The following is a 12,747-nucleotide window of genomic DNA, read 5'->3' as shown; positions in this document are numbered from 1 at the left end:
ATCTATTTTCTTTAATCTGTGATTTATTAGGATCCTTAGAAATAAACTGTTACTGAATTTGAGATTTATTTATACAAGCAGACCTAGTATATAATTAGTATTTAACTAGTACCCCAAACAATTTGCATACATCATGTTAACCTTCAATTAAAAATTCACTGTAGTTGATTAAAAGATTTCAGTATAAGAAAATTATACCACGCAGTATGAGATAGTAGGTTGAAGGATACACCAGTCCAGACTGCGCCACTTCAGAATAAGAATTATTTTCAGCTCAAGGCAGCTGAGACTCAACAGAGGCAAGAAAAGTTTTCTGCCCTCCCCTTTGCCAGCTAAGAACAGGGCATAAATTTCCTGTGAAATCAGTGCCACCAAAAAATGATACACCCAGTTAAGTTACCTATCATGTGATTTACAAAAGTAATTTCATGTGATGACATTTATGTGTAGGCCTTCACAAATGACATAATTTTACCTAAATAGACAAAATTTCATAATTTTTTTTAAATCACTGTATGGAGCTTAAGTCATCAGAACTAAACTACACTTTCAAATAGTTTCTGATTCCAGTGTATTTTTTGGAATAGTTTACAGTTGTGACCAAATATGGTTTTGGTATGTTTATGAATTTCTAATCTAACTGGGGACTGAAAATCTTGATAACACGTGTGTGTGTGTGTGTGTGTGTGTGTGTGCATGTGTGTGTGTGTGTTTTACTAGCTCTCAAAATCACCTAGGTAAGTATTTTAATGTTCTCCTGCCTGGCCTAGTTATATGATAGCACATTCTTCATCACGTCCATTAGGAGATTCTGGGAATGGGGGGAAGAAACAACAAAATAAACACAAATGTGCTTCCTTAACCCATTCAGTCCTCAAAAACTGGTTTAAGCAGCAGGACTGATTGTTCATATATGCTTTCATGTTAAAGATTCTCTGAAAAGAAGCATATTAATTTTAGAAAAAAACATTTTGACAATTTAAATAATCACATCCTTAAAAATTATCATGATAGTTTCTACTTTACTACTCTATACAGAGAATGGACTCTGAAGAAGGAACACATTATTGGGTAATGTGCCTTTGTATTTTTGGCAGAAGATCATTTCAAAAGCTTTCATAAAGATGATGATGATATTCAGTTGATCTATACTTTCAATGGTTATTACCAAAGTCATGGTAGAATTTAGGAGTATTTTTATTTTTACCCTCCAATTTACTGCTTTAATTCACCCTACTGAAAAGGGTTTTGCTCATATTCTGACACTCATGTAAAGGAAAAATTTTACCGGAACATGTAACATTAGACTATACTTTAGAGACCTTTTTTGCACTGTAATCATTTTTAAATGAAATTTCAAATGTTTCTTGTGCACAAAACACTATTCAAACAGAAAATGGCTTAATTTTTAAGAATTCTGTCATCTTACTGGGAACTTCCTGGTGACTCAGAAGGTAAAGAATTTGCCTGAAATGTGGGAGACCTGGGTTCAATTCCCTCAGGTCATCCCTGGAGAAAGGAATGGCAACCGACTCCAGTGTTCTTGCCTAGGAAATTCCATAGACAGAGGAGCCTGGTGGGTTACAGTCCAGGGGGTCACAAAGAGTCAGACACCACTGAGCGACTGAGGAAAGGAACTCAGGTCTTGAAGAAATCTTGCCATTGAAATACATACACTGGAAATGTTTAAAGAAATCCAAATTTAAACTTATGTTATATTTTACATATGCCTATATATTTTATATGCAACTATATTAAGACAATATTGATTCATAATATAAACTCTGAAATATCAAAATGATTAACTATACATTTTCTTTTTAATAAGGCAAAAGTTGTATAAATTATACAAGTAGTTTTAATATAAAATATAATTTTAAAAATGTCTCCCCTAAAAAAGACTAAATGATAACAGAGTTAACATGTCATGGCTTTATATGATGAATATTTGTATTTCTTTTATAATAAATCCAGTTAACAAAATTAAATCACTTAAATTGAACATTAATGTATAGTTCACCCACATAATAGCTTGCAGAAATTAAAGTTATATGCAGAATAATATTTAATGAAATGAACTACATTATTTAGAATATGTTAAGGTGGGTAAAAGATATGGTAGATAAAATATGAAAAATAAAGCTATATATATATATTCAATTAACATTGGATAACAGTGCTACAAACAATTTTTACTTCCTTCTGGCTTATATTATTTCTATATTTTTTTTTACAAATAATTCCTTTTATAATAAAATATTTTCTTTTAATTTTAAAAATACTGATTCTCAGCTATTTGAAAATCGTAGCTATTGAAAATAATGGTCCTTAGATAGCTAACATTTTTGTATGGTCTACCTTTTGCTCACTTAAAATTAACAAAAGTAGAAAGTGAGTTGAGCCAAGCTCTTGACAACTCTAGTTTGCCACACTCTATGAAATGTCACACAAAAGATGTTCAACAAAATGTTGTATCCAGGGGAAAAAAAATCTTAAAAATTCTCAGTCAAGGATCTGATACTATTTGCCTTTGCAAGGAACCCTGAAAATAGATTAATCTCTATAATATGTTCCCAGTCTCAGCATCTTCCTAGTTTGCTAGTTTCTCCCACTGTATTACAAATTCTTCTGTGCCATTGCTAGTTCACAACAAAGAGGATATCCTCAGGTACTTATTCTTGAAATCCTAAAATCCTACTAATTTTTGCCTGCTAATCCTACCAGACACTGAGATAGTATCAAATGATCTCCAAGTATGATCACTTACTCATGTGAGCACTGGATATAAATGAATCAAGTGAAAAATCGTAATTTATAGTGCATATGAAGGCCAGTTTCCAGTTTGAAAGAAAAAGTGAAAGCCAAAGTCGCTCAGTCATGTCTGACTCTTTGCGACCCCACAGACTATACAGTGCAAGGAATTCTCCAGGCCAGAATACTGGAGTGGGTAGCTGTTCCCTTCTCCAGGGGATCTTCCCAACCAGGGATCAAAACCAGGTCTCCCACATTGCAGGCAGATTCTTTACCAACTGAGCTGTAGCTCAGTTGAGATAGAATGGGTTCAATTCCAGTTTGAGATGAACCATAAATAAATGTTCCCAGTAAATTAATGAAAAGCTACTTCTTTTCCCTTTGAAATTCTAAAAAAAAGTTTTCTCGAAAAGTTTTTTTGCCAATTACATTATCCTTATCATCTGAAGACCTCCTCCAATTAAAAGTTATAAAACAGAAGCCATTGTTCATTAATATTCTTTTTTCATATAGGGAAAGATCAAATAATGATTTTATAGTAATCTGAGAAGAACAAAGATGTTAAATATCTCTAAGTGGAACTAGGTAATGACTATAAGAAGAGGGATCCAGGTAGGGGAAACATGATCTGACAAAAGACTCCAAGAAATCACAGAAAATATCATTCATCATGATGCTGAACTTGTAATTTCATAAGTACATGAACTCTGACAAAGCAGTCTTATTTCATAGGCAAAAACAGCATCTTACACATTTCTGTTAGAAATGACAATGATTGAAATTTAAATTTTAGCATTAGCCAAGTATCCTAGCTTTTCTGGTTCTATGAAATAGTAAAGTTACAGTTCATTTCCTCTCTGACTGCTTATTTTCAGTAATTCCTTTATTTGTTTTCATTGAATGGTTTCACAGTAAACTGTTACAAGGTCATGGTGGTCTAGTTACTCAAGTAAATAATATCTTTCTTGAGCTGTACCTCCATTCAACAATGTTATTTTCAAATAAATTAAACCAAAATCATTTCTAATTGATATAAAAAGCTCAACAATGACAACTTTCCATCACATATAATGGAAGAAATATATTTTGCAAGGATATGAGGCTGACATCTATGGTTTTTACACACTGTGGAATGATTCCTAGAAAACACCAGATGCCACTGCAATGTTACATCAAAGTTAACAAAGAGAATCAAGCAAGCCAATAGCTTAGGAAACCTTAATGTAAGATGGGCCAGAAAAAGTTTTCTTTGTAATAAAGAAATATTTGCAGTCACAAAGAGAAGTCATCATATATAAAAAAGGTACCTGAGAACAATATAAACTGGAATTATATGGCTGTAACCCCACAGGATAAGAAGAGCCCATTTTATTGTGTTAACAACAGTATATAATGAGATTCCCTGCACTGCCTATAGGAAGTTGAAGGACCCTAGTGCCTAAGGTAAAAAGTAATGGTTAATTTTACTCTCTTTTATTTTGGCTTTCTCTCTTGTCTGTTTGTTCACTCTGTCTCCAACAGAAGGATTCCCAGGAGCCAAAAAAAAAAAAGTGCTGTACAAACCAGGGGTCTCAAAGGCAAGGCAGGCACCTAACAAGTAAAAAAATTAGCTTTTAAGTGGAGAATCCTGGCTGCTACTATCTACATATGTCAACACTGAAAAGAATGCAGGCTGACTGATGAGCATAAAATTATGGAACAATAAAAAGGCTGGAGAATATTACTTTTTATATACATAACCTTTATACAAAATCTAAATAATAAAATCAAGCCATCTGATGGAGAGTCTCCAAAGTGCCCTCGTTTTTCTTTTCCTCTCTCTCCCCAAACTACAGTTGGCCTTCTGTATACACAATCTATGGATACAGAGGGCCAGAGGCCCACAGAATCAACTGTTAGGGACTTGAGCATCCTCAGATTTTGGTACCTAAGTGGGGGTCTTGGAACCAATTCCCTTCAAGGACAACTGCACCAGTCAGATACCAGCCAGACTGGATTAGCACCCACCTTATTTAACTTATTTAACCCTCCTTATTTAACTCATTTAACTTAATCACTTCTCAAAAGGCCCTATCTCCAAATATAGTCACATTCTGAGTTACTGGGGTTTAGGGGTTCAGCATATGAATCTGGGGAGAGGGGACACAATTCAACCCATAATGGTATATTTCTGTTAAGCTGACTGGAGTGTTGTGCCCTTGGAACAAGAGTCATTAACTGATGAATCTCAATATGTGTTGATGAAGTGATAATCCAGCAATTTAGTCGGGTAATTCCAAATAGCTGTCAGAATTTTCCTCTTGGCTTAACATTTTTTCTCAGAGAAGAATCTTCCTCCTGCTTGGAACAACATAAGGGAAGGAGACTGGCAATCTAACTATTCAGTAATGAACATAATCAGTTTTTCTCAAATTCTTTATGTAATAAAACTCTTATCTTCTCCTAGTGGTAAAGAGGAAGATTTTCACCTGTTGCACTGTCAGGGAGATCACTCAAAGCATCAAACTAATCTCCTGATCTTCTTTGCACATTCTAATTTTTAGAGGTACCTGGAATGTCAACTTCTGATGTTCTCAATGGTTCTCCATTTCTTTATGTGGGTCCCAGTTTCTGTCTGGTATCATATTCCTGTGTTTGAAGAACTTCCTTTAACATTTCTTGAAGCACAGGTCTGCTGCTAATGAATTCTCTCCCAAAAAACTGTTTTGTTTTTTTTTCACTTTTCTTTTTGAAATACTTTTTTTTATTGAGTATAGAATTTTGGGTTGACAGACTTTATTTTTTCCAGGCCTTAAAAAAATTTCACTCCACTTCAGAAGCAAGGCTTCTGAAAAAGAGTTCAGGTAAAATTTGTACCTTCATTGCTATGTCTGTCATTTAGGTTTTTTTCCTCTCTTCAAGATTTTCATTTACTCTTTCATTTTGGGTAATTTTAATATTAATGTGCCTAGGAGACTTTTCTTTATATTTATCCTACTTGAGAATCTCTGGATTCCTCTAGTCCATAATTTAATGTATTTTGTTACCTTTAGAGAATCTGCCCATTATCTCTTCAAATATTTCTTCTATTCCATACTTTCTCTTCTTCTACATTCCCATTATACAAACATTAGACTTTAGTATTATTTAAGAAGTCTTTGAAACTTTGCTCTATATTTCCCCTACTCTCTTTTGCTCTTATTTTTTGGTTTGGGTAATTTTATTGTTCTACCCTCAAGTTCACAGATTCTTCCCTTAACTGAGTCAAGTCTTCAAAATAGACCATTGAAGGCATTCTTCATCTCTGTTACCGTACTTTTAAAAATATTTCCAGCATTGGTCATGAGTTAATGAATCAAAAACATTAAATAAAGTGCTTTTACACAGAAACACACAATACAAAACAAGCTATATACTGATTTGTTGAGGAAAATGTGATCAAAGGCTCATGGGAATAAAACACTATATTTTCCCTAGGAGCAAAGATGTAATATTCCCTAATAAAGTGTTTGCACCAACTTCATAGAACATAACTACTGTAAATAATAGTAAAAGACTGTACTTTAAAAGATAAAAGAAAAAATAAAAATAAAAAATAAAAAATAAAAGATAAAAGAAAAAAAAATTCTGCTGGATGCATAAACAATTTAAGGTCCAAGTTAAACTATTACCAGGATAAGAAGACCTCAAAGTCCCCCTTTTTAACATTAAATTTTGTAATGCTCTCTTCACTAAACTGAAATGAACTCACATGATAAAAACCACCTCACACCTAATTTCAAAATAATAAGTATTACAACCTAATTAAAATATGAAGGAAAATAAGAATGTATGATAAACTAACGTATTTCATTTTATTTATACTTCAGACTCAACTACACTAAAAGACAAATCTCTATAAATTTCCACAACTCTTGACAATCACCAACCATTTATTCATTTGGCTCTTCTGAAATTTAAGAAAAGTGTGATTATAGTGTACAGTGCAGGCCAAAGTAACATCTAATGTGCAAACTTACTACATACAAAGTCCATCTTATGCACACGTGAGAATGAGATACAGGTAAAATGTACTAAGACACATTACAGAGTTGTAAAAAATTAGTTTTCGGAATGAAAACTTCTTAAAATAAATAATGGAATTGCTTTCTCTTTCAGCAAAATACTCTGTCAGTGACCATTTTTCCAATCACCCCCCAGAGGCCTCTTAGATGCACAGGCCACCAATTCTTTGCCAAGAACCTCATCCACACTGCTCAGCATAAAAGTTTCCATGGCTCAGATAAATGGTTTTGCTCTTTTTCAGATCAGACTTTCAACTCTGCTTCATCACTGTGACACTCTATTTGACCAGTCAATTTGCAATCTAAGTTTATTTTAACAATCTTTGCAAGACTGCAGCTGCAGCCCTGCAGCCCCCATCTGCCATCGAACACCCACGGCCTCCACCGCTACCAAGCAACACTCCCCCTCTCGTAAAGGAGAGGCAGACAGAGGTGCTCTCTGCCGGCAAAGCACACTGTGGGTACTCCTCTTTAAAACATTTAATAGCTCTGCTAGAAGCAAAAAGAAAGGTAAAGATACAGTTTTATAATTACACTATGACGATCATAGCTGAACAGGAGAAAAAAATCACTCATCTGTGAGCTGAGCTGCTTCTATCTGTAGGAGCAAGAAGGACCTAAAAAGAACATTTTCAGTTCTCTTTCACACCAACATATCGGGGCCTGGGGAAGCTGGGGTTTGCAATTCCTTCTTATGTCCTCTCAAATGGTAATTATCATGTGCTTTTCATAAAAACAAGGGTGAGAATTTGAGTGTGAAGACACTAGTTTCTGACTCTGTACAAAATAACAGACAAAATGTTGGGCAGATTGCTCCCCTCACCCTGAAAGATCACCTAATTCATTTCTCTAACTCCACGCACCTATCAGCTGTGCAAAGGAGAATCTCCTCTATCTTCAAGATATACACAATTGCTCTTGTCAAAGGAAAATGAGAACCAAAACAATTACCAGAGGATACAAGCTAATCAGACTCTCTTCAATTAAACTGTCTTGATGATTTAAAAGTTCAGTGCCCTGGTATAGCATCTTCTCATGGTAATACAGGTTTGTTCAAATCACTAAAGTATTTTAAGCAAATTCTGTATTTGCTAACCTACTATATCCCTGTTTTTTTCATTTTAGGAATACTAATTTACAAGCCACTGTCAGGTACAATGCTCTGTACTAATAGTTTTGTTGTATCTTGGGTAACAGTGACATCATATTGCTAACAGAGATAAAGTCACAACTTATTAATGCCATTCAGAGAATGAGGATAATTCATTGTTAAAGCTTTGTGGTAATTTTTTAAAATTACTTTGTCACAAAAATGATAACACTTATTACAATAAATTCAGTTATTATGATATCACCAAAGGAATTTTTGCCCAACTACTTAATATTTTTATAGATATTGGCTCATACATCTTTAAAACTTCCTGTAGATTTCCATAAAGAATTTCCCATTGGTAGCACTGCATTGAGCCTAGCACAAGCCCAGGAAGACAAAATGGTCAGAAAATTCCAGGTGTTTGTTTGTGCAGCTGTTTTCATTGTTGGAATGTGGGGCTCCCCTGACAATGCAAATGATTTTTTTAAATCCCATGTTATAATAGGATTCTGTTGGAATAAATGTATATCTTGATACGCATGATATATTTAAAGCTGAAGGTAGAGTTTCTGTCTGCTCGCCTCCCCATTACCACTCCATATCCCATCCACTACTATTGGCTCTCAGCTTCCCTGTGTTATCTGCCCCTAAACTAGGGTATCTCCAGCCAAACCACTGTACACTCATAGACTGAAGTACACTGGGGTTAACGGAATATTTATATTCACTAAAAGGCCTCATCTGGAAAGTGTACAGTTAGGTGATGTATGCATGAGCTTGCTGCCACATGGTACAAGTTTATTGTGTTAAAATCTTATCTAAATTGGAATAATCTGACCTAATGAAGTTTGGATGGGATAAAAGAGCCAACTTTCTTAAGTCACAAAACCCTTCTTAGATGATTGTGTGTGCATGCTAAGTCACTTCAGTTGTGTCCAACTTCATGCAACACCATGGACTATATAGCCCATCAGGCTCCTCTGTCCATGAGGAGTCTCCAGCCAAGAATATTGGAGTTAGTACTCATTCCCTTCTCCAAGGGATCTTCCTGACCCAGGGATTGAACCCACATCTCTTATGTCTCCTGGATTGGCAGGCAGGTTCTTTACCACTAGTGCCACCTGGGAAGCCTTTCTTAGATGATGCCAGCATCTAAATCTAATTACAACTCGTGGTGAAAATTTGGAAGCTTTTGACCTTTTCTCTTTAACCACGGTTCATAACTGAGTGCTTCCATTACCTAATTCCTATAACATCTGCTCTCAGTTTTTAGTACTACTCAAGAAGGACCCTCTCATTGGGCACTGGTGATGGGATTATGGCTTGGGTAACCATGGGTCATGGCACTTCATCTGTCTTTTATATATCTGCTCTTTATTAGTGTCCCAGTTCAATTCCTTACATACACTTTAATCCCTGCTCCATAAAGCCAATTTATATAAATCCCCAACTCTGCCCTAACTCCTTACTCAACTGCATGGCTGCCTGGAACTCCCACTGTCAGAGATGACCAGTGTGGGACAGCCAGCCTACTCAGACCTTTGTTAGCTTCATGTAATGTGCAGCAAGAACTCAGATGCTTGGATTTCAGTTTCTTAAGTAAGCCTGGACATACAGAAGCTGAGCCTTAACCCAATTAGGGCTGAAGGTGATACCAAAACACCAGTCTGTGTGCCCAATGGACAGTGAATCCAAACAATACCAAAATTTGCGAGTTTGGAGCAGAGAAAGGTGTACTGAGGGCCCTGCAAGGAGACAGGTGGCTCCTGCCTTAGAAACCCCAAATTGCCCAAAAGCTCTCAGTGAAGCCCTTTTCTAGGAAAGGCGAGGGAGGGTGTGGTGAATTGCCACAAATGTCTTGTTGTCAGATCCTGTTTCTTGAGGTCAGGTCATGGTCAGGTAACATGTTCCTGTCAATCGCCATCAAACAAATGTTATTCTCTGTTCTGACAAGAAAAGGCCAGGTCCCCAGGCACAACCGTCACCCTTCAAGGTCCAGTCCTGGCTGAGAGGAGGCAAATCTCAGCTGGCGGCTCCCTCAGGGCCGGGTCTCCAGACCTTGCCCAGCTGTCATCAATGAGGGAGCCAGGCACCCAGGACCCAACTGGCCCTCAGGCTCCTCTGGCCATCCAGACGCCAGGGGCTGGGCCACAGACTGTGTTCTGCACAGAAGGCTGCTGCCACTAGGTTACAGAGGTGGGGACAGGGAAGAGGTTCACCGCCACCTCAAGGCCTGGGCCGGGACAGTGGGCCTTGGCAAGGGCTCTGGAGTTGTGCAGGACACAGCCCCGGTCTGTTTCACGGCGCCCCCAGGTCAGCTGCCAGCCTGAGGCCATGTGAGCTGGAGGGTCCTGAGGAGAAAGCCAGGATCCGCCTCTTTCCTCACTCTCCGCCCGACAGCCACCACTCCACCACTCCACCAATCCTTGGCTGATACGGACACTAACAGTCACTCAGTGACAGCTGATTGCCAGAGGGAGAGGCCCACCGCAGCGCTAACCAATGTCTGAGCAGAACCACTAAAGGTCACTCACTGACAGGTGCTCAACCTGGGGGAGGGGCTCACTGTGGCGCTGACCAATGGCTGAGTCGCCATTAGCCATCTCCCGGTAAAAGTCGCCTGGTAACAGAGTGAGGAGGGCGCGGTCTGCAAGCTGTACAAGGCTGCGCTCCATAACAAAGGCACTGCAGCACTTACAGAGTTCCTGTTTCAGACTGAGACTTGTTCCCTGTACTGTGTCAGTCTATACCCTGGAGTTTTTCAATTTCCAGGGCCATTCCCAAAATGTCTGCTACATCCTCCTCAGGCTACAGCTTCTCCTATACCTTATCCTGCCCAATGTCTGTGGCAGAACACCTCAGTCACATGTTTCAGAAACCCCTTGAGATTGCTGTATCCCCTCTCACTTGTCCAGGACAAGAGCAGAAGGGCTACAAGGGGGTCTGGATCAAGATCCAAAGTTGGATTTCAATCTCACAAGGACCCAGTACACACTCAGAATGAAAGAAACGAAATAAGATCCAAACTGAAAACTGAGTGGTGGAATTATGGTGCTACAAAATTATTTTGGGGGGGGCGGGGAGGGTGCTTCCCTGATAGCTCAGTTGGTAAAGAATCCACCTGCAATGCAGGAGACCCCGGTTCCATTCCTGGGTGAGGAAGATCCCCTGGAGAAGGGATAGGCTACCCACTCCAGTATTCTTGGGCTTCCCTTGTGGCTCAGCTGGTAAAGAATCCACTTGCAATGTGGGAGACCTGGGTTCTATCCCTGGGTTGGGAAGATCCCCTGGAGAAGGGAAAGGCTACCCACTCCAGTATTCTGGCCTGGAGAATCCAGGCCATGACTATACAGTCCATGGGGTCACAAAGAGTCAGACACAACTGAACACCTTTCACTTTAATACATCACAGAAGTTTTTGTCCTTGAAGCCCACACTTAATGTACATAAAGTTCTGTCATGTTCAACCTCATACAGAATACCAACTGCTTATGTTCTAGGATTAACAGATACAGAAAGATGAAGTAATAATATACTCAGGACTACTTCAGTGCTCAGTCATAGTCTACCAGGTGGATAGCTTGGACAGTTCAATCATATGGTCACATAGCTGACTGACCCACAGCTCTCTGAATTCTGGGCTGAGAAGCTAGAGCCCCTTATTATGCTGTTATTCTGTTGTACTTTGGAGAGGGTGGGCTTTTAATAAAGGCTGAAAGCCTATACTGTGATAGATTTCTCTGGGACTTCGTAAAAAGAAACATGAAAGGGTAAACAAAAAACTAACAAGATGGCTGTTTATAAGGAGTGAGGGTTAGGAGCAGAAGAGGCCTGGGGCAACTGTGGAAATGAGTCTTAAACCTTTTTATAAAGTTTTGATTATTTTCAACCATGCAATATCACCTATAAAGAAGAAAAAGAGTGAAAAGCAATTAGGATGGTACTTAGAAATTTAAAAAAAAGGAGAGATGATACATGAATAACTGAAACTGGAAAAATATCTCTTTGATGCGAAAACTTTACACCCCAGCCCTCACCTCCTTATCCTTTTTCCTTCGGGTAAAGTCAAAATTCCTGAGGACTCCGTGTAGCTCCCCGTTTTTTCTCAGTTTATGTTCTCCCCTCAAAAGTCTCCTTTCCTAGACTGGTTCCATCTCCAGCCCAAATATATATACATCTTTTGATACTTTTTTTTTTCCCCTGGGAAAAACAGCTTGTCATTTTTTTGCATTTCTACCCTACCCAGCATAACATCTAACACCTAGTAATGAATTCATTCATAGTCCAGTTAATTATTTTAATTTAGCCTAACCCATTCTCCTCTACTTAAAAATTAATTAAACAGTTAGCCAAAAAGAATCCTTTCTAGAGGTAAATCTACACAAGAACAAATGCTCTTATTTTTTTTTTCTTTTAAAACCAATTCCAGAAGTATCATTTAAGGTGACTTAAGAACAACACTGTTGTTGATTATTTCTATTAATAGCACTTATTCATAAGGCTACTTTGGGCTTACTAAATCAGAATCTCTAGGTACAAACCTGGAAATACACGTTTCCCATATTGTCCATGAACCTCTAGTATTCAGATAGGTCTATAACAATTACTCTATATATCTCCCTAATGGCAAATATGGTCGCTCCAATTATTCAGAACGAAGGTCTTTCCAAATCCTGACCTACTTTCCATAACTAAGTTCAAAATGAGAAGCAAAGTAGATGATTAGAGAGGGGGTAAATGAAATAAATTTAAGAACAATTGTTCAATATAATTAATTTCTCTTCAATACTAACTGAAAGAGTAGAGGAAGAAGGAATCAAATAGATTCTGTTACACAGAAAATTATTCCAAGTAGTAAAC

The 12,747-nt window shown here is 37.7% G+C and overlaps 1 protein-coding gene across 16 annotated transcripts in view; it reads right to left on the bottom strand.

Annotated features, from left to right (window-relative positions):
• The window catches only part of PPP1R9A (protein phosphatase 1 regulatory subunit 9A), a 362,524-nt gene that overhangs the window by 223,670 nt on the left and 126,107 nt on the right, over nt 1-12,747 (bottom strand). The gene's annotated exons all lie outside the window — the stretch shown is intronic.

Source organism: Giraffa tippelskirchi, chromosome 10, assembly GCF_054371585.1.
Source record: "Giraffa tippelskirchi isolate mGirTip1 chromosome 10, T2T-mGirTip1v1.2.pri, whole genome shotgun sequence".
NCBI lineage: Eukaryota > Metazoa > Chordata > Mammalia > Artiodactyla > Giraffidae > Giraffa > Giraffa tippelskirchi.
This window is presented reverse-complemented; position numbering and strand designations above follow the sequence as displayed.